Source organism: Sinocyclocheilus rhinocerous, unplaced genomic scaffold, assembly GCF_001515625.1.
Source record: "Sinocyclocheilus rhinocerous isolate Xijiao unplaced genomic scaffold, SAMN03320098_v1.1 scaffold742, whole genome shotgun sequence".
Lineage (NCBI taxonomy): Eukaryota > Metazoa > Chordata > Actinopteri > Cypriniformes > Cyprinidae > Sinocyclocheilus > Sinocyclocheilus rhinocerous.
The window spans coordinates 1,207,278-1,230,247 of NW_015641116.1; the positions used below are offsets into that span (position 1 = coordinate 1,207,278).

Genomic DNA, 22,970 nt, shown 5'->3' on the forward strand with positions numbered 1-22,970 from the left:
CACTGAACTTGCGACACAAACACAACAGAACCGCTAGATTTAAATCAGCACAGCCAGCGAAGGATCGAACGCAACTGTTTTGAATGAGCGCACCTTTTTTAACAACCAAAAAATGGGGAGGAAGTTGAGGAAGTACAGACGTTCCTCTCGTTGATAGCCGAGGAGCGGATCCAGCTAGAGCTGGAATGAAAAAGTTTTTCAGGAGTCATGGCAGTAGAGGCAGCGCAACTATAACGACATGTGAATAATCCCGCCCACTCTAAAGCAGTACTAAACTGTAGTGGAAATGCAAACCGTGCCGTGCTGTACTGAGCCGTGCCGAGCCGAGTCATACCACGCAGTGGAAAAGTGCCATAAGTTCCAAATCTGCATCAGGTCTCTTACTTTTGGTCCCTTCTGGAGCTACAACCAGAGATGATGCACTTCCAGAGCTGTTTTTTTTTTTTAACTGCAATACTGCAGAACGGAATTCATCAAGTGCTGAAACTAATTAGCGATTTCTCTCATGCTCTAACACCCCACTCCCTCTCTCACATCATCATCATCATAAATAAGAGACACATCAGAGTCAAAAGACATTCAGTCTTCTGCCTCCTAAATGCTTTCGCTTTCAGTGACATGGGTGTAATTTGCCCCATGCTTCTCCCCTCCCTTCATCCACTCTCTCTCTTTTTCTCGGTGGCGAGTTGCGCTGCTGTGGACGGGTAGACACAAAGCCACTGAGAGAATGGAAAGAGTGAGATCAGAGAAACCCAAGGACACTGCGCCTTTCAGGCTGGCCAGCACTTAGCAGGCCAGAGGACCCGTAAGACCCGTTGAGACTTTTCTCACAGTCAGGTGTCTGGGGGTGTTTGGGGGATGGGAAAGGAGTGTTTTCGGCCATGGGCGCTGTGCTCACATAATACCCAAGTGCTACCACAGCAGTGACAATGCGAGAAAACAACAGTAAAAATGCAACTGAAGCAATCAAGCGTGTCTCCTCACCATTCTGAGGGAGTGTTCAAAACACACACACACTCTCGCACACCCTCCTCTCACACTCCTCTCTCCAACTCTTGCTTTTATTAGGGAGGCAGCTAGAAGACAGCAAAAACACACGCATGCTGACAGCATCTCTCTTATGGAGCGCACACTCTGAGCAAAAAGAGAAGAGAGATTTGATTTAAGTGTGGATTGATTGTCACGTATGTTTATTCTGATTAAAAATATGCAAAATAAAAGAGAGTAAGGACTATGAAACATCTAAATAGACTACTTAGAATAACACACTATAAATGTTAAGTGAGATCTCTGGCACAATACAGAATAACTTGCCAACATGGTCAAGGCCTAAAGCACTTTGAGTTGGAAATTAAGGCTTTTCTATTTAGTTTCAATTCTGTTCAGTTTTAATTCACTTCATGGGTGAATCGCATAAAAACGAGTCCAGGTCTCATTTTACCCCAAAAACCAAATAAAAATAAGTTTTATTATTACTATTTAGATTGTTCTGTTGTTATCAATATTGAATCTCATTTCTGTCATTATATTAGATTTTCTGCCAATATTGAATCTCTTTTTTTTGTAATTATGTGTTCGCTGTATCTATAAAGTGCTTAATTGTCTTGAAAATAATGCTCCAATGGTTATAAAAGAGGCTTCATTTCTTTAAGCAAAAATAAATTTATAATGAAAATGAGAAAAAAATGCTAAATGCTAAATTATTATTACAATTATCAACCTCTGGACCACTCTGTGCAGTAATACCTAGTTCTGTCTTATATAAAGAGTGAGGCATTTTCACTGAAACAGTAGCATTCAAGTGGTAAGTTTCTCTGTGTCCCCCTCAGTTTTCTTACCCTCTGGCTGCTGTGTTACCTCAGCCTTCTCCTGCAGCTGAAAAAAATAACTTGCTGTAGAAATTGAGACAACTAGGATCCTTGTGTGTGAGGATTTAACTGTGGTTTACAAGCTGAGCCGAGGAAAAAGTGACTGAGCCTCAACAGTATTGTCTCAGCATATCGAAAAGAAATAAATAAACAGAATAAAGCAAGGCATAAATTTAGAACAGACCATGTTTCAAGGGCAACGGATTGTTGAATGAAAAACAGCGAAGATCAACATCAGCGTTAAAATTGAGCTTGATGCGCCTTTTTCTCCAAAGAACCCGAGACCTGCCAAGAACCGCTTCTGCCCAAGCGAAGTCTCCCACCATCTGCAACAAATGTGCTCTATTAAAACAGTACCATATGGACAACAAGCCCTCGCTATTAACACAGCTTCTGTACGGCCCCCCTCACTAACGCAATGCACATTTCTAACTTTCAGTCAGATTGACTGGCTGAATTAATGTAGTGCTATAGAGAGTGGGTGGGCTCGCGCACGGAGATGGAGATCCCAGTGATTCCGTGACTAAACTTATCCTACATACTACCACAGAACTGACCTATAGATGTTCTCCAGACAGCAGGAGAGGAACTAGAGCCAGACTAATTCATTAAGAGCAGGAAAAACATCTTGCTACATCTTCATTCACAGGAAAAGGCCACAAACCAGATTAACGGCTAAAGTCTTGAGGTTACAAAACTGAAGTACCCAAAACGAATCATTTATTCCATGAAGAAGATGACCACGACTTCCTCCAGCATATCAAGATGGCACTGATTAAACCCTTAGGGTGTGGGATGTGTTAATGCGACGCCGTGGCGCTGCAGTGGCGATGCCCCTCCTCAGCGAATCAGAGCGAGGCAGACTCAACGCGACCACACCCACAGACTATAAAGCTCTTCTATTCTTCAGCATACATGACGTCAGAATTTGGAGGTCTTCTTTTGTAACACACACACAAACAGAACACACACCAAATGAATTAGGCCTTTGTGGATTTAACTCAACCCAAAAGTTCACTCAATTTCTGTTTGTTTAATTTTCCCGTCACAAGGCCTTAAACACTGGTCATAATTAGTCAGAAAAAGGGGGATATTTTTCCTCAGAATGCCGCTCACTGACAGGTATTAGAGGACAGCACACGACGTAAAACACACTTTTTTTCCCCTCATTCAATCAATTGTTTCTGGACTGGTAACAAAAGGCAAAAGGGGTAAAATGAAATGATGACATGTGCCAATAATAACGGCCCACGGAGTCATGTGATCTCCCAGTGCTAACCAGCCTACACCTGATTGACTGTTGGGGTATACACACACATATGTGTGTGTGTGTGTGTGTGTATGTTTGTATATGTTATATATTCATATCATTTTATAATAAAAAAATATATATATATATTTAAAATAAATTTTCATTTTAATATAAATGCTAAATGCTAAATTATTATTACAATTATCAACCTCTGGACCACTCTGTGCAGTAATACCTAGTTCTGTCTTATATAAAGATTGATGCATTTTCACTGAAACAGTAGCATTCAAGTGGTAAATTTCTCTGTGTCCCCCTCAGTTTTCTTACCCTCTGGCTGCTGTGTTACCTCAGCCTTCTCCTGCAGCTGAAAAAAATAACTCACTGTAGAAATTGAGACAACTAGGATCCTTGTGTGTGAGGATTTAACTGCGGTTTACAAGCTGAGCCGAGGAAAAAGTGACTGAGCCACAACAGTATTGTCTCAGCATATCGAAAAGAAATAAATAAACAGAATAAAGCAAGGCATAAATTTAGAACAGACCATGTTTCAAGGGCAACGGATTGTTGAATGAAAAACAGCGAAGATCAACATCAGCGTTAAAATTGAGCTTCATGCGCCTTTTTCTCTAAATAATAAAATATTTAAAATAAATTTTCATTTTAATATAAATGCTGTAAAATTCTGAGAATATGGCATAGTGGAACAACTACGTATGCATTCCTACTTACCAGAGCCTTTTCTGTACCTCAGCTGGTATATCTAGTGCTAGCAACACCTAAATTGTGTGTTCATTTCCCAGGGGACACAAAACAGTTACGCACACCTGTATAAGGGTATTTGCTAAATGCATAAATTCATACACTCTAAAAAATGCTGAACAGAGGGATCTTTTTCCCTCCCATTTCCAGCACTGTCAAAACCAGTCACTTCAAAATATACTGTTTTTGCTTTGCTGTAGAATCTGTTTCTGTCTTTTTTGTCTAAACTTGTTCTTCTCTGTACACTCTAAAAAATCCTGGGTTATTTCAACCCAACTTTGGGTCAAATATGGACTAACCCAACCGTTGGGTTAAATTTTTACATTACATTTTTAACCCAAAAGTTGGGTTAGTCCATATTTGACCCAAAGTTGGGTTGAAACAACCCAGCATTTTTTAGAGTGTACAGAGAAGAACAAGTTTAGACAGAAAAGACAGAAACAGATTCTACAGCAAAGCAAAAACAGTATATTTTGAAGTGACTGGTTTTGACAGTGCTGGAAATGGGAGGGAAAAAGATCCCTCTGTCCACAGATCCAAACACGTCTCACGGGTGTCCACCTGTCACATGCATGCACACACCTCCAAACGGCATCACAAAAGAAGACGTGACAGAAAGGGGCTTCCTCCCCACCACCACAGCGATTAAATACACTCTCGCTAACAGCACCGGTGAGCCATCCTTTAGTCTCAACCCCCCTGGCTCACCCACCCTGAGGAGTAGTAAATTAATTTGTGCGAGGCAACCCAACATTAGGAAAGTGTGTTGAAAGGTGTCTGCTCATGTTTCAAATTAAACACGCTGCTGGTCAGCATTAGCACCTAGATGCCCGTCGAGGCTGCATGCCTGCCTCTGACACTTATCCGAGAGAGAGAGATAGAGAGAAACTGGATTTGCCTGTTCACACTGGAATAATTAGAACATGTCAGGAAGAATTAATTTCCTCATTTTTCAAAAGGATACACAGAAATTACCATGTTATTATATGACAGGGTCCCTGGGAGGATTGTATTAAATTTGATTTCCAGCGCAGCCCACACAACAAATTAAAGTCATAAATAAGATGGAAAGAAGCAGGGCACAGAGCATATGTTTATGGCAATGAGTGAAGCCAGGGGACCAGAAAGAACTATCTTCATTTCATTTTATTTAAATCAGGCCGACACTCTGTGTCTGAATGACAGCGCTTGCTAATGAGGGCTCAGGGTCTCTTTTATATTAGTAAAGAGAAACAGACACTTAGTGGGTTAGACGCCGTGCACCTTTCCTCTACAACTCAACCAGCTGAGCATCTGCCTCCCCTAATGGACACATTACCGTGTGCTTACAAACTTACAAGCCCTGCAAAAGGTGAGGTCTCTCTTAACTTGTGTCTGCACAACAAATCAATTAAGTTTCTGAAGTGGTTCTCGCTGTTTTACGCTTCATTTGATGTTTGGGCTAGTTGAAGGAGACAGAATAAAGTTAAACAAAAGTTAAAACGCAACAATGTTAAACTACATTCAAGTGCGCCATTCATTCATTGCACGTAAGATGTGAGGTTATGTAAAGGCTGCTATGTTGTTTAGTGAAAGACGTTGCATAAATTAAATATTAAATCTCAAAAATAACGATAGGAGTGACTCAAGGTGAATTCTATTTTTATCTCTCTGACTCACTAAGCGTTTGGGTGGGCATTGCACTTGTGAATGAAAGCATGTTGGATAATCTACCCCATTATATGCAGCAGAGAAGCAAGAAGTGGTAATTATATTCCTACGAGTCAAGTGGTAATCAGATAGCCTCAGATTCACGGGCATGTTTTATGTGTGCGGATGACCTCAGCAGTGTCTGCCTTTACAATCTACACGGGCAAGAAACTAAAACAAGTCACACTCAACTATTCCTATCTAAAAATATTCCTCTTATTACTGGGAGACATATTCATGCTTTAGGGATCCACAAACCAAAAAATAAGATAAGTCAAGATTCGTCAATGAGATAAACCCAACAATGAAATGCGCACCATCTCTAATAAAATTTGAGAAGTTGCTGTGAGTCCAAAACAACAGAACAAGCCGTCTTTTCAGATATGCTTCATGCAGGTGGTGGGCAAATATAAAATAGCAAGACTATGCCTTTATATATACAATATAATAAGCAGAAAATATGTAAAAAGAAAAATGAATGTGGATAGTTTAAAAATGCAGCTAAAAACAGATATCATGCATAGTTTTGAGTTTATTATATGAAATATTTTGTGTGTATTTATAACAACAGTTAAATACAAATTTGTAAAAATTAATATATTTCTATAAATAGGAAATGTTTAAATGTATTACATTTATATTCATTTTTATCATTTATATTTATATATTTATTTAAAAATGTAAATAATAATTATAATTTAATACAATTAATTATTAACCAAAATTATAGTTTTTGTGCTAAATGATGAATTATTGCCAAAGTTTCCCTCTCATTAAGTGCGTTAAGATTTCTACATTTCCACTTTTCCTACTGGGGAAAATGCACTATAAATCTTTGATAAGGAGTATTAGCTTATTACAATCGCACTGAGGCAGTGGAATACAGAGAGAAGGAAACTCTGGGAATGGGCATCATTAGAGCCAAGCGCTCCCTTGGGCCCCACAAACTTTAAATAATTTGCAAATCAATTAACTGGCAACTCTCAACATAACAAGGATTTCACCCCCCAGGGTTAGGGCACATTATCAGCTCAGGAGGATTCATGGCATTTTGGGAGAAAAGTTCATGGTTGGAAGCATTAACTCATTTTACAGGACTTTTAGTTATGCATTACTTTGCCCAGCTGTGGAAGCCAGGAGATTAATGACAGGTTCCTCAGTATGTCTATGGCCATATATAGCCAATAAGAGAATGCATTTTTTACGTTGGTTACTGTCTGTACCTTTAGACGAGGGAAGACTGCCAAGTTTATATTATGTATAATTCTTCTGAAAATTAGATAAAGCACATCAAGCCATCAAAAGGATGATATATTGAATAAACCTTGTCAGAGGCCACTGCCCCAGTCATGACAGCATGTTGTTGGGATGTTGGTGATTGAAGACTACTGAAAATCTTGCTTTAGATCAGGGGTGTCAAACTGAATTCCTGGAGCGCCGCAGCCCTGCAGAGTTTAGTTCCAACCCTGCTCCAACACACATACCATGTAGTTTTCAAATAAGCCTAAATGATTAGATTAGCTGGATCAGATGTGTTTAATTAGTGTTTTATCTAAACTGTGCAGGGCTGTGGCCCTCCAGGAACGGAGTTTGACACTCTTGCTTTAGATGATCAATGTTTCTCAGATGAAGTCGCTCTGGTCTGCTGGACTATACCAGCTGAATGTAGCACAAATAAATAGAGTGAATTTAATGTGAAAAACGTATACCTTACAACCCTGTGGATTGAGATGCGTATGCGTACCTGTATGCGTGCAAAAAAATATGTGCTGAGCCGGAATATGATGCTTTTGGCATCACCGAACTAAACCTCATGAGAACTAATAAGAAAACGAATAGATACCGTGCCCTAAATACTTCAGCGAGGACCTCAACCATCGCAGATGTCTGAAGACCTCAGGACTTCCTTTCATGAGAATAATTAAATTTCCAACAATTAAACCTTATTCTAAATTCACACTGATGAAATGTTATGTTCTATTGGGTGGAAAGAAGAGAACGAATAATTTTTTTCCCCCGATGGGGCTGATGAAATTAAAACGCCGACCCCTATTGAACAGCCTCTCTGACAACAATCAAGAAGAGGGTCAGTGAAGAACCGTAGCTGGAGAGAGACTGTTAATATATGGGGAAATAACCACCCAAAGGTTATTCATTTTCATTAGGGGTCCAGGAGTGCTGTTTATTTAATTTTTTTTACAGAAAATCATTCCTGGAGACACCGGTCCGACAGAGACATCAACAGTGAGACACGCTAAATGCAAAATGAAGGAAGGCTCCGGCAGCTTTATTAGATGAATGGCACACTCTGACAAAGAGTGCATTCTGCCTGTTCAAACAGATGCCGTCGCCTCTTCCTCAGGTGTTTCCAAATGACTTCTCGCAAGAGTGATTAAACGCCGGGCGCATGCCTGCCACGCATTCGCCCAAATTGCTTACTGCCTCATTTTGTGATTAATTAAACATGCAGATTAAAGTTGCAAAGGAATGTAGATTAATAGGTGTGTTAGGTCTCATAGGCCTGGTAAGCATCAGAGCATTAGAGAAACAACATTGGACGGGTACATTTCTTCTCTTCCTCATATTTAAACAGCATGAAAACTGTGAAATGAAAAAAAAAAACACTGGACAAGGATATTCATTTTTAACTCATATTTACAGCTTTAAAATAATGTATCTCTCACTGAAAGCTTGGCCTTCACGTCAATTGCATTTAAATGCAAAACCATTTTGCATTTAAATGACTGAAATATGTTTTGAAATAAAAAAATTCCTTTCAGATAGTTAGTTTACATATAGTTGCTTAAAACATCTTACTGTTTATTTATTCATTATCTAAAATTTTGGTCCTGGCTATCCTTAAATGACTATACTTTAAATGTCTATTACTACAAAAAAAAAAAATCTCAATAAAGTTTTCAATATGGAAAAATAAAATGCTGGCTCTGCTGTAAGTGTTCACTTTCACCCACCCACAAACGCACACTCACACCAGTCTAAATGCTGACACGACGCCAACCTGATGTACAGTACAAGGCTTACACTGTTACCCTCAGTGCTGGAGCGAGGCCAGCGTATAGGCCTGATGTTTACAGTTCTAACTCAAGTGGTCCTTTCACCTTCATTCAGCCTAACAATCAGCGTTTCATTCCCTAAATAGAGACCTGACCCTGTGACATATCAAAGTTAATATGTGTTCGCAAGACCTAGAATGATACAGGCCGCAGCTGTTCTGTAGTGGCGGTTGTACGACACAGATCATGTATCCTCATCTAGGCCTGTTGCAATAATCAATATATCGACTTATCGCGCAATATATGTTCATGACCTCAATAATTTTTAGTGATGCAATATATCGCCCATTATATTTACTTAAATTAATGTCACCATGTTTTGTACATTCCACTTGCCTCATCCTGAATGGTAAGGCAAAAACGACTGCAGAAATTCTGCCGTTTTAAACATCACAAACACCTACTCTTGCTCAAAGACAACAGCATGCCTGTCGAGCAGAGGTTAATCTGAGAGTCATCGAGAGTGGTATCATAACTGTACCCAGCACAATTGTCCAATAATATTTCAGGCCTCCATTATAAGACTCGTCCCTTCAGTTACAAGCTGGGCAGATAAAAGCTATAATCACTCCCGGCCCCTTTGTTATTTCTCCATTCAGCTCACCTCACCGATCTGCTTCTCTTTCCTCCGACAGCCATTCAGAGCAGACTTAACACACTGGCGACACACACTACAACTTCAGCTAAAATAAAAAGCGCCTGCCCCGGTGTAATAGAGCGTATTGATCTGAGCCGAAGACGCTGTTTGACTTGAAATCACGGGGATAAAGCTGCTGCATTAGCGTGCGGCCCTGAACTTTGAGCTGGAATATGCCATTCTCAGTGGCCTAATTATGCAGGGCCAACAGTGGGGCTTTCTGCACACTAATATAACTCTGTCCTGCAACTCATATCGAAGTGACATTTGAAAAAAGATTAATATGAACTTAACTTTCAGGAAGCTTGTTTGCTCAACATTACCAGGAGCAACACTTTGCCAGATATGATCTTTATTACTAGGCTGGAAAGAGAAAACTCCCATTTAAGACATATTGTGGCAGAAAACTGCAGCCGTATATTGACTGTTTACTAAGACCCTGTCTGTGTTTCTTTAAAAGGGGCTCTTTCTTCATTGCTGTGAATGCTCTTATTGAGGGCAACTGGCAGCCTGAAAGTACCAATAACATAGTTGGTATTAGCATAGAGAATAGATTCGCTCCATACGCACTGATGGAAGTGTGTTTGAGTGGAACGTGGAGTTAGGTGCTAACAAGCAAATCAGTTTTCAAATGACTACTTTATGCCTTTTAAAAGTATCAAAAAGACTATGATCTTTATAAAATCATTAATATGTGGCGTTTTATATAAGTCACGAGTGGTTATGAGCTGTTTTTTCAAGCAATTTTAGTTCTAGGAAAATGACACAGAACAAAACAACACACTCATCATTGTAATCATTTGTGTAAGGCCACCATTTCCTGTGTTGATGAAGCATGAACAGTGGTTTCTTGAGTTGAAAATCATAGCAGACAGACATAAAGGGGTAAGACAGCAGCAATCATGGGGAAAAAACAGGTGTTAATGGAGCAGTGCTACACAAGTGATGTTGGACAAGATGCATTAAGCAGAATGTATTGTTTATACTTACATAAACAGAAAGACTTTATCTCCAGCTCCCAAAAATCACTGGTGAGTTGATTTTGAATTCATGAAAATGACCTACAACAGAACAAAAATAAATGTGATTAAGTTTACATGGCTTTATTAAATATGTGTACATATAAGCGTTGGGCAAAACTCAGAATTGGCTTCCTTTCAATGTAAAACTCTTTACTGTCACTTTTGATCAATTTAATGCATTCTTGCTGATTAAAAGTATTCATTCTTTAAAAGAGTAAAAACAAGGCAGAAGAACAGAAAATCATGAGAGAGGATATCAGAGGAGCGAAGTGAAGTGAGGTTGCTGGCAGGCGGTCAGAGTCCCAGCAGATGAAGTTAAACAGTCGTAGCGCCGCACAACCTCCGGTTACTCTGCTCTCTCCCTGAGGAACTCAATCCTAGACAGTGTTTAGAGTCCACTTCTCTAATACCTCATTAATCTATCCCTGCACTGTTTGATTCAACTAATAAATGGCTTTCATACAAAGCACTTGTTTTCCCTAATTCCTCTCTCTGCAGAGCACTAATGATTTATTTAGTTACACGCACTGCTAGTTCTAGCAGATCTTCTGAGGTCCTCCAGCAACGGCGGCACCACCAAGGAAACACAAACAAACAGACGGTGAACCAAAACCACCGACAACACTCAGTTTCACCATTATCCGACCATATGTGTAGCACTACACCTCCCCTGCATGTGACGGAAGATGTAGATGAGAAAAGAGAGAGAGAAAGAGTCCTGCATAAACCTCACGGATGTTCATTTCTCCACATTATTCTGTTTTTCACAACAAGCAGGAATCTCATTACCAGCTGATTTATACAATTAGCCTGCCTCAGCATCACCAATTAAACAAGGACACAGGGGTTTGAGGTCACAGCTAATTGATCCGGCTGCAATTTGCGCCATCTCTGCTGGAACCAAAATCTGCCCTCCCGTGCAAGCGTTGAAGATCTAAGTCAAATGCATAGACTAAGTAAATGGCTGTGTGGGAGGGTGGGTTAATAGAATAAACTGAGATCTTTGGTCTCCAATGGATCTGAATGTGGCAACCTTGAGGCTGAAGGTGACAATGGGAGAAAAGAGGCAGGAGGTCTGACCCTTGTGTGAATGGAAAGCTGTTGTCATCTTAATAGCACCTCTGAGCTGACAGTCTATTCCACGTTCTCAAAGGACCATGCCAGAGGCCTGATTGCATCCCAGTTCACACCACACACACACACAGTGTGTATTTATGCACATATATTTCTCACAGAGTTAGTGCCAGCTCTCTTTCATGCCACACAAACCCTTGACGGAGGTAGTAATTCTATAAAGGCTTTTCTCTTTGTGAGCCATACAACATCTGACTAATTGCTGTTGTGCTTTAATAAGTACAGGGCTGTTTTAATTGCACAGGGCCAATAAAAACAAAAAGATGGTGAAAGATGGTGAAAGTTACAAGCTTGCGATAAAGAAAATGGTGTAATTTTATATTTGTTTAGATGAAAAAAAAGGCCTCTTTGATTATGAATAAGATGACAATGATATTAGAAATAATTACACCAATGCAATAATAAAACATGCAATGTATAAAAGACTGTGACAGGCAGCTGTAGTGTTAAGCGGAGCTGGATTAAACAGGACTTCACTGCCGTTTCTAAATGAGTGATCATGAATTCATTAAAAAGAGTTCCAATCAGTACCAGCCTGTTTTTATTAGTCACCCAACAGTTTTATTATGGATTCATTGTGTCCGCAATTACCACTGCGGCTTTCTCACATGTTGAGCTCTGTTCTTTTTTTCTCTTCTTGACAATGACTGCAGTGATGAAGCAGCTGTGGTTGTACAAATGGGAGCTGAAATAAAGAGAGATGAAGAAAGGAAGAACTGTTCAAGTAGGCGAGCGTCTTGGCAAATTACTAGACGAAAAGCTAAGGCCCATTAAACCCCATGAGGACAGACTAGGGGGCACCCAAAAATTAATGATAGGTTTTCCTTTGAAACAACCTTTAGTCATGTGCCGCACTGCGTCGGATAAAGAATTAAGCTTTTTAAAAAAAATGTCCTGAATTTTTCAGAGAGGTTAAGTGGGGTGCTTAAAGCTCGTGTTGGTGAGGCCAATCCATCGACTATGACAGTGACTCCAGCTAGACCCTCCAACAAACACACTAGCACAAACTGACTCCAAGAGCACAAGCCAATGGATACACACGCATGACATGACGTAAGAGTAACAGATGAGCGGGGATGTTACCTTTGCCATAGCCAGTGATATATGTGCTTTACATTTTACTCAAGAAGAAGAATTCAGAATGAATTCAGAAAGAAAAGTCATTTCAGAAATCCAATGAGCCTACAAATTCCAGGCATGTGTTCATTTACAGTAGGTTCAGCTGATTTGATCAATCCTCTGCATAACAGCGCTGTGTCTTTGACCATCATATGACGAGGGTTGGGAATCAGTGACTAACCTCATATTAACGGCCATGCTCTCGCACGGCAGACGCAGGCAGGCAGGCAGCTTGTTTTAAATATATTTGCAAAAGTGGGAGAAGTACAGTAGCGTGCTTTACTTAATACACTGCAAATGTGTACCGATAAGAGAGCTTTAAGAAGCTGAACTGTAAGGCAAAGTGGTTCAGATGGGTCAAATATAGATGAAATCCGTCATCTTTCTGAGCGTGGACATGCTGAACTCTCTTAAGGAGGGAACATTTTCATTTGCATCAACTTTGCCTTAGCTTTCTTCTGATCCAGCAACCTGCAAAAAATAAAATCACTTTAAATGTCCTATTTCCCCCAGTCCAGAACATGTTAAGAGGGGATTTAGGGGAAGTAGTTATTGGGACAAAAGAGGCAATATCCCCCATCAGCAGGACGGTCTCTTACCTGGTGGAGGACAGGTTATCTCTGTACTAACAGCAGGACCACTGATGGAAGAAGAGGTGGGGGTGGGTGAACATAAGGCAGAACAGAGCCGTAAGACGGGCCACTCACACCCAGCAGTGGGCGGAAGAGCAAAAGAGCTAAAGTGGTGTTTTTGTCAGAGCCAATATTCCTCCTGACAAAAATCAACTAGTGCACACAGCTGACAGATCTGCAGGTGTAAAAGCAAGGTACCAGATATTAAGTACAGATGTAAGGGTTGTGAATTAAGGATATTCTTTCGATTCCAATTCAATTCTTGATTTTGAGTCAAATTTGAGCTGAGGTAGCAAACAGGATGCAGACATGCATTTTGAATTTAAATAAAGAAAATGAAAGAAATTCATGTAGCTGTAATTTTTAACTTGGCAAAAGTTAAAAAATTAAAAAAAAATAATAATAAAAATGTATAAAGCCCTGAAGTTTGGAGGTTTTTAAAGAGAACAATAGATAGAGAATGAAAGAAGATACAGTAGATAGAAATTAAATGCCAACTATAAAAATTGTGTTTAACAATAATTAATGTTAATATATTAAAATTACATATTTTTAAATTAATAAAATTAAATTAACTTTGCAGAATTCATTGTGATTCAGTATTGCCATCGCTCTTGATTTCAATTCAAGTCCCAATTCAACTTCCTGCGGCACGTGGCTAGTTCAATTCAAATTCAAACTCATGCACTAAAAGGGAGCCAATTCTTCGATCTGGATTGTCTCAGGTCCACAGATGAGCAATAATGACCCAATAAGTGGGACTCACATCAGAAAGAGCAGCAGATCCACAAATACCAACTTTCTTTCACGGGAATAAAATAAGAGACTTCCCATTTCATTGATCTGCCTCTTTGAATGTCCACATGCTTAACTTAAGAGGGTCTGCCTACAGCCGAGGGTGTTTACAAAGCACATTTCACGACTCCCATCGTGGATGGGGGAGGTTGTGCTGTTTTTAAATCAAACATCTCCTCTCCTCGGACTTGCAGACAGCACCACGACAAAGCAAGACTTTCATGTCCGACAGTGGAGATACATTTCATGTGATTTACTTTGTTGTGAAATAACAACAACGAAAGTCCGTATTAGGGGAAGAAAGGCTTGACCGGCGTCCATGGGCCTCAAATCCACCCCAAAAGGAATTCAAGCCTCATCTGGTAAAATATAGTCTCACCGGTTCTGTGTGAAGCAGACTACACACACTTCACTACATGATTAGAATGCAATTGCAGCAAAAGCAAAAGAGAAGGTCCTTGTCTTTTTTATCATCGATTTGGCGTCAGTCGATGGAGTTTATTCCCTAGCCATGACACAAAGCACTTTTTTTCTCCCCCTATTTATCCGTCCCTTCTATTGAGTTAGGTTATGGAAACAAGTCTGCCTCCCTCTCTCTCTCTCTCTCCCAGGTAATGTGTTTATTCTCCTGGTCTCATCTTCTAGTTTACGGGCTGCCGGCCGTTCACTCTCGCTCTCGCTCTCTTATCGCCTATGCTCTCATGGGGCATTTTAGCTGCTGAAATCCTGTTCACCACATTCCGGTTTTAGAATCTGTGAAATGAGTGCCGAAGAAGCGTGGCCACAATATCTGCCTGTGTTGCCAATGGCCTCGAAAATGGGTCTGGGAGCTTTTTGTTCAGGGAATGCATAAATGGAAGTTTTTAACACCTCAAAGAAAGGCAGTGCCTTTGTGTGGCCAGACGAGAGAGAGCCCTGGCTCTCCTGAGGAGGCAGACATGCTGAGTGCTACAGGACAAAGAAGCCAGAGCCTGAAGCAGCAGGAGCACACATATACACACACACACACCTGCCTCGCACACACACACTTTTACGGTATAATACGCACACAATGTACATGAGAAACATATACGCGGATGAAGGCATGAGGCACGTACACACAGGTCAAGTTTGTGGGATAACACAATAAACGATTGCTGAATGTTTGAACATTTACTGATTCACATGAAGCATTTCAGAGAGAACACCACTGGTTTTACTATAGGGCTGCACAATTAATCGAATAAATAAACACGATTCTGATATGTGAAAAGCATCTATTAAAGCATTCCATCAATTTCTACTTTTGTTTTGTCAAACATTTTCTAATTAAATACATTTTTTCAGCTGTATATGTTGTGACTCCTACGTGTATTAAAGATGGTAATGCCTAATAAACATTTGCTCAAACATTTACAAAAAATCTACTGCAAAAATGTTTTTGTTGCAGATCAATTCAATGTTTATCAGGCATTGCCGTCTATGATACATACAAGAGGACAATATTAACAACTGAAAGAAAAAATGTGTTGTAAAGATTTTTATATATTGATTTTAAAACTATTTATTGTGCATCACAAAATGCTTTATTGATTATATCAGGACCATTAATGAGAACCAGAATTTGAGCTTGTGCAGGGATCAAACAGTTCAAATTATTTAAACTTGCAGTGACAGCTGTTGTTTATATTGGGATGAGTGTATTCCAATCAATTTGCATTATTTATTCAAAATTGTATTTAAAAGGTTTTTTTTTAGTTAATTATCTAAAACATTTAAATAAAGTGCACAGTTCTCAAGTTCGTTTAGTCAAATCGTATGCAATTCACCCAAATAAAATAGGTATTTAATTTAAAATTCTATTGATTGAAATTACAACATTAAGGATAAATAATTGAAATATTTGCACAGCCACAGCAGATAAAGACAAAAAAATATTAAGATGAATTATGCAGGTGCCGATCAAATCATACTCATAAAACACACATAGATGAAAGACGTAATGTGACTGATAACTAAAGCCTGAAAACAAGTCAACAAATGTTGGCACATTGATTTGATATGCTTCCTACCACTGGAAAAAAATTATTCCCATAAAGATTATCCCTTATTGCAATTCATTTGAATTTGTTTTTCAGACAAATATAAAAGATAGGTCGTGCAGACAATCAGAGTGGCTATGCTTCGCCTCCCTACAATAAGCATTTAAATGCAAATATGTCTGATGCACAAAGAACCTGCAACTTCTGTCAGTGGCAACATAATCAACCTGCAATTGTCTCCTGACTCTGAGTCATTTCCAGTGACAAGGTCTAAGCAGCAAGCATCTGTATTCAAATTACTGCACTATTTAAGGCCGCACAGTCTGTACAGGGATATTTTTCCTACGGTAAGTCGTGCTGAAAGTCAATCATATGGTGAATTAAACCAGAATGGAATCAATCGATCCAGAAAAGATCAGGTTACAACCAGGCCCGACGGTTACGTGCAAATTATTTGTGTTGTTCTTGTTCAGACGCAGAAGGGTGTGTACGGCAAAGTCTCATTTCTCAAATATTACATTTGCAATTGAATTGAAACCTTCATGGTTCACATTCTCTATGAATAAACAGAGACAATTTAAATGAAGAGACGTGGTCAAGAACGCAGATGAAGAAAAAGGAGTTGTGTGCAGCATTCTCCTTCAGAAGAATAGAAGAAACCTCCGTTAAGTATGCCAGGAGAGTATGCAAGTCTTGGTTCCCCAAAGATGTTTTTTTTTTTTTTTTTTTGTGATATGTAAAATCTGAAAAATATTTCAGGTCTCAATATGAATGATGGAATAACAAAAAAGAGGTTACGACTCATCTGTACTTGCATTCTTCATGCACAACTTCACTTTTAATTCTTTTACCAGCAAGCAGGGAGGAGCACATTGTGCTCTAGGGTTTTGACTGGTGGCTTCATAAAAATCCAGAACCATGTATTTCACAGGCAGTGCAAAGGTAAGAGCAAAAATAAAGAATGAATCAGCTTTTCTTTTCTTTCAATTTACATCTTAAAGTTCAAGAGCATGTTCAAATTCCTGCTCTAACCATGTTTGATAGAGTTCTGTGCTATCACTTTTCATTTTTGCATATATTTTCTCTACAGATCTTTTTAGAAGTCTTACAGCAAGAATGTCAGCATAGATGTAAATCTTAACCACTGAGAAAATCATTTTCTCTTTTATTTCTTAACAAATCACTATTAACCCCATTTCAAAAATCACCTCAAAATCCACAATCACTCAGCATATGCAAACGAATCCATTAATTAAAAAAGAAAAAAAAAATGTTGGCTTGAAAATTTTTCTTCGTTCTTAATTTTTTAGAGAGGAAAATGATTTAAAAGATGGACATAAATCTCAGCTGACAGGACTGGAAGTCGCTCAGTTTCTCTCTCTCTGCTCCTCTCTTCTCTGCGATTCCCCCCTCTGAGAAAACAAATGTAGTGTTTGAGTCACTGATCGGGGGTGTAATTGAGTTTAACACTCTTTTTCTGCAGGAAAAAAAGAGTCTTTGAAATGAGGAGGTCGAATTACCTCTCCAGTCAGGCAATAAATAAGTCAAACAAGGTAAGGGCTCCTGCCAGCATATTTTAGTGCAGAATTCAATTAGTGAAAAACAAGAGATGCGTGGTTCTTCAGTTAGCTATTAGATGCACGTCCTTTTCCATGATGCTTTCATTCTGCATGAGGCAATCAGGCTGGAGGACACCACTGATGGAGGCCGGCTTTAAAGAAATCCACTCTGTCCGAGCGATCGTGGGGGTGTGTGTGTGGGGGGGGGGGGGCTTGGAGAAATTACAGGTCACATGACCAGTGCAGGCAAGTTGGATGGTGAGATTATTGTTGCTCTTTCTATGCCCTCTCGCAACAAGCTAAAACAGCTATAATCTACCAAGCCTAATATGGTTAGAAAGCAATGATTCAAATAAAAAGAGCTGAAACCGGTGTTAAAGGGATAGTCTAGCCAAAATTACAAATTCTGCCACAAATTACGTGTCGTTCCAAACCTGTACGACTTTAAGATTTTGAAAAATGTTGTTTTGGACTGCATTAACTTTCCTAGTAAGGAAAAAAAAAAATTAAATTAAAGTAACTTCTGTGTTGTGCAGAAGAAAGTCATGTACATTTGGAACAACTAGAGTATAGGAAAATTTCAGAATCCTCGTTTTTGGGTAAACTATCGCTTTATAGGGACATTATACATTTCCACATGACTAGGAGGACAGGCATAATGTGTGGCATATTATACATATTTTTTCCATTATATAGCCCATATATGGAGCAGTTTCCATTGATTTTAGCACGGGAGTGCCGTGACGCACATCAAGTGTGTACTTGAGGGCTGTTGGAAAATGTATAGAATTAGAAAGTAAGCTGGGATGCACACAAAAATGCACATACTCGAACCCACACTGCAACACACCCAACTGGCTACAATGTTGCCTTTGTGACATAATGCTCCTTGCACAGTGGATTTTTGGAAAATAATCCAACTTTTCCTATCCTACGTATCCAGCAATAACAACTGATATCACAGGTCCAACCATATGCCCTGTGGTGCTTGTGCACGTTTTGCATTTTCTCAGCACGTAGGGGGGGTAAAAGAAACACTGTAAAATGGTTATTATATTCCAATCATGCCCAAGGAACCTATTACAGCATGGCACAGACCACATGAAACCTGAAGAACCTTGAGGAACATTGAGGAACCCCAATGCTCAAAACAACAGACAGTTGAAAAGCTAGCAAAACAAAAAGAGAGAGAGAGTGAGTGAGACAGAGAGAGAGAGAGAGAGAGAGAGATAGAGAGAAAGGAAACTGAGAAGAAAATAAAAAAGGAAAATCTACCACTACGACCATGTCTATTTGTGAGATCTGTTTCTCTTATGAGAAACAGTCTTTCCCTGCAAGGTCCATGAATGTGTCAAACGCAGGTACCGGGATTCTAGCGAGATGAGAAGCACCCCTGGTGTTGATACACACATGCTCTTCAGCTCTGTTGGCTGATAATGGCAACACGAGGATAACATTATCAGCACTGAAAGCGCGACAGGTGGGTCACATGAAAGGTCTCTAATTTTCTCTTGCTGGTGGGACACATGGTTCATATTATTCTGTAGAAAAGCTGACAACGCTCCAATGAAAATATCAGGAGGCTTCCACCACCACTACTGTTCACCACACACTATTTTCAAATGTATCAATGTATCTACTGGGCTTCGAGGGGTAAATTCGGAAGAAAGCCGAAACATAAATAAATAAATGTGGGGATTTGAGGAGGCATGTGGGAAGGTGTTTAAGCGTAGGTGGGGCGTTGTGAATACAACATGGCACAAGCTAAACACACGATTGACTCCTGCACCTTCTGTTCCAGCTTTCTGCAGGGTCAACTTGATTAGCATTCAAAAGACAAAGAACTCAAAGAAATGTAGATAATTAGAAGATAGAAATTAGCCTTCACCTGAAGCATCTGCACTTCACTGCTGTTTACACGGCATATATGTGCATGTGTGCATGCTGAAAGAATCCCATCTGTATGAAATACGGTAAAAGTCGATGTGGTACTGCTTCTATTTTGTGCAGCTCACAACAGAGCCGGGGCTTAAGTGCACAACAACACAGGCGTGAATTTTTTGATATGAGGTGAAAATACGACTCTTTTCTAAAGTCTGTGAAAAGGCTGCAAGATAAGCAGCATTTAGCCATAAATTCAGAGTCGGCCCTAAGCTTTTTTTTTATGTATAGCTCGCCGAGCGCAAAACCATGCCCTGCTGAAATCAAAGGCGGTAATAGTCAGGTTAGCCACTGTCATTCTAAGAGGGAAGTCGGTTGTGAAATTGTAAAATTGTGAGGCTCTCGCTGTCTATTTCACAGCCTACATTTTATGAACGCTCGCTGAAATGATTTATAAAATAGAGGCTATCACATGACAGCCAGTGTTTGAGGCTCACAGAGGTGAGGGGAGAAAAGGCTCAAGCAATCCTAATCTGCCTGCTGAAGATGGCCGCTAATAATACGCTCCTTTATCTCCTTTGCTTAAACAGTGCATACCTTGAAGTTCACAAAAATGTGTGATACTCATCGAGCTCTCCAAGCGCAACAGAGTGGAGAGAAAGCAAGAAAGAGAGAGAGAGCAAGAAAGGCCTTGCCACTTTCCCCTTCACATTCCTCACAGATTCAAGTCCAATTTGCTCTGCAAGTCCTCTGCATTAAACCTGACTGATAGAATATGAAAACAAGAGTCAAACTCGGTCCATCCTTCCCTTGATTTCTCCTATTCATAATCAGCAGCCAACAGTGGCCATACAAAAGTAAATCTCTTCAAACTAGAGAGGGGAAGAAATTCTCCCTTGATATATTCAGTTTAACCCTCTGCATGAATTAATAAATTAATGAAAGGGATCTAATTGTGGCTTGAACATATATATAAAAATATAATCTAAAAAATGCAGCCCCAGTGACAAGCTGCTTTTAAAAAAAAAAATTGTTTAATTTTTAAATAAATAAATATCCTAATGTACTTTTAACTTCAAAACAACTACATAAAAATATATTTTAAATATCTACTCTAGTGGATAGCACTGCATCAGAGGGTTAAGAGAGAGAATTTAATGGGCCGATATCTGTATGCATATTTTCTGCCCAATAGCTACAGTTGAAAAGGCCCAGATGAAATCTGTGCGGTAAAGATGATATCATAGCGTTGTGGTTGCACAGCAGTCTGGCAGACACATACCTCACTCTAGAGAGCGAGAGAAGAAAAACAAAACTCTAAATAATATCTCCCTTGCCTTTCTCATTTGAATATTCATCCCGTTTCCACGTCCCCAGAAACTCTTCTAATCAGAGTCACTTCCCCTTTAATCACTGGGGCTGTAATTATGATTTGATAAAGCATTTCAGCACACTCTTCAGTGTCACTCACATATCTATGCTTGGAATACCGTATTAAGAGCTGTCAGCCCTTAAGGGGAGCACTTCCCAAACAGTGCTGATCCAAATATGGCAAACACGCCCATCGGCTCTAATTGAAATTATTACAGGTTTGAACATGCTACAGCTAATGTTTCCCCTGAAAGCGAGTGAGTCGATGCGAAAGCAATGAGTCTAGCAGACTCAGCTAAGATTCCTCTACTTCCCTCTGATGTGCAGTAATTGTTTAAACCTGAGTGGAAATGGCTGAGTGCCTTTTCTCGCCGTATGCCAAAAAAAAAAACAGCCCTATGTTGGACTTTCCTATTCTGCTTTTCACTTTCTAATTCCGTCCAACACAATGATTGAAGGAAAAGCCTCTCTGGTTTCATGTTCATCTTGGAAGAGCGAGTGTTCGAGGATGATCTTTGACCACAAGTTGATAATGATGAGGATTTAATTAGAAGCCTCTCTCTGGTCTGGAGCCGGCCCAAACTCCTCCACCCTACAGATGGAATAAATAGCAACAGTGAAGAAGAGTAGGGCCATCTTTTGCTCCTTTCTTTTACCACTCCCTCCCTCCCCCCTCACAACTTCTCTTTCTTGTCATCTAAGTACCACCTCCAATCAGAGACAGAAAACATTCTTCCCCTCTGACACTGCACCGCAAGTAGTTTGTGAGCCATCATCGCTCAAGCTTGCATTCCCTTCGCGCGCATGCGCCTCAACGCTCTCCAATCTCCAACATGTGGTGCAGTGAAATATTAATATAATGCTTAAATAATGTTAAAATAACATTCTAATAGTAGAAGCTGCTAAAAAAAGGTCCAGGAGGAGAGGAGTGCTTTCAAGGTAACAGCAGGAGCAGCTCTCGGCTCCGGTACCAAATGAAACAAGGCAAAAAGGACCTGGCTCTGGGACGACCAGTGTTGTGGAGAAAATGTCTAATTTGCATCCTGGCAGGCCCCGGGGGTTTGGTTTAGCCCTGTGTCATAGTTTCGGTTTCTTTCCTGCTAGAGAAACAACTTGTGCTATGAATGAGCTCTTTTCAACGGCGGGCCTATGATGGAGTGTCGCAGGACGACATGCCTGCCAGGGGAAAAGGGTAGTGGGGCTGTAAACCTGCCAGGATCTTTCCTTATTCCAGCTTTTTGTAGAGATTGTATGTTCCTGAATGCTGGCCTACGATGAGTGATTCAGAGTGATTTTGTGTGTGCCAGTGTGGGTATGCTGATAGATGTCAAAGAGGCTCCAAGGAAATGCACGGGAGGCAAAACTGCAAGATTTTCTCCATTACTGTAACAGATTTCTGCCATCATATACAGTATATATATATATATTATATATATATATATACTGTATATAAAAAGATCACATTACAGTTCACTTATTTAGCTTGACTTGGCTTTAACTTTAGACAGGTCTCTGACACAGCCCTTTGACACCGCGACTACTCGTAAGAAAAAATAGGACTTAAATTATGTTCGTAGCCCTTCCTGCCCAAAGATTTAACATGACAATCTAATGAAAAGAGGGTCATTTTTTCGTGTTTTCACTTTGGTGTGGTTAATATATCTTGGCAAAGCCAAAAAGAGAGAGAGCGGAACAGAAAAAAACTTTACTTTGAATACACTGCAAGATTAAACTGCAGCCACACTAAGTTAAGGCATACAAAACTACTTCAGTTCAATTTATTACGTTTGAATTACTTTTTTGCACTATACAAATTATCAAGTCAGAGTTCACTAAGCTTGAAGCAGAAGATGAAACGTGTATGAATGGAACGAATAGAGTGCGAAATCTAGTGGGACTGAGCTCATACTACTTTGTTAAGATTTCGTCATTAAGGTGTGGCCACAGTATCAAAATTTCCACAAAACTTTGTAGGAAAAATGGTCAATTGTCTATTGTCACACAAAATTCTTGATCACATGGATTTCTATTAAAGGGGTCATATGATGCTATTTCAATTTTTCCTTTCTCTTTGGAGCCTACCTAAAACGGCTCGTTCTAACACGCCCCCACATGTCTACGTCACGATGTGGGAAGATTTGCATAACGGCGCCCAAA

At 39.8% G+C, this 22,970-nt stretch overlaps 1 protein-coding gene across 7 annotated transcripts in view; it reads right to left on the reverse strand.

Moving 5' to 3' along the window:
* The window catches only part of LOC107754684 (transcription factor SOX-6-like), a 157,111-nt gene that overhangs the window by 128,168 nt on the left and 5,973 nt on the right, over window positions 1-22,970 (reverse strand). For all 7 annotated transcript variants that reach the window (XM_016571237.1, XM_016571236.1, XM_016571235.1 and 4 more), the window contains exon 2: window positions 10,270-10,340. The gene's annotated coding sequence lies outside the window, so the exon portion shown is untranslated. The remainder of the gene's footprint in view (window positions 1-10,269; window positions 10,341-22,970) is intronic.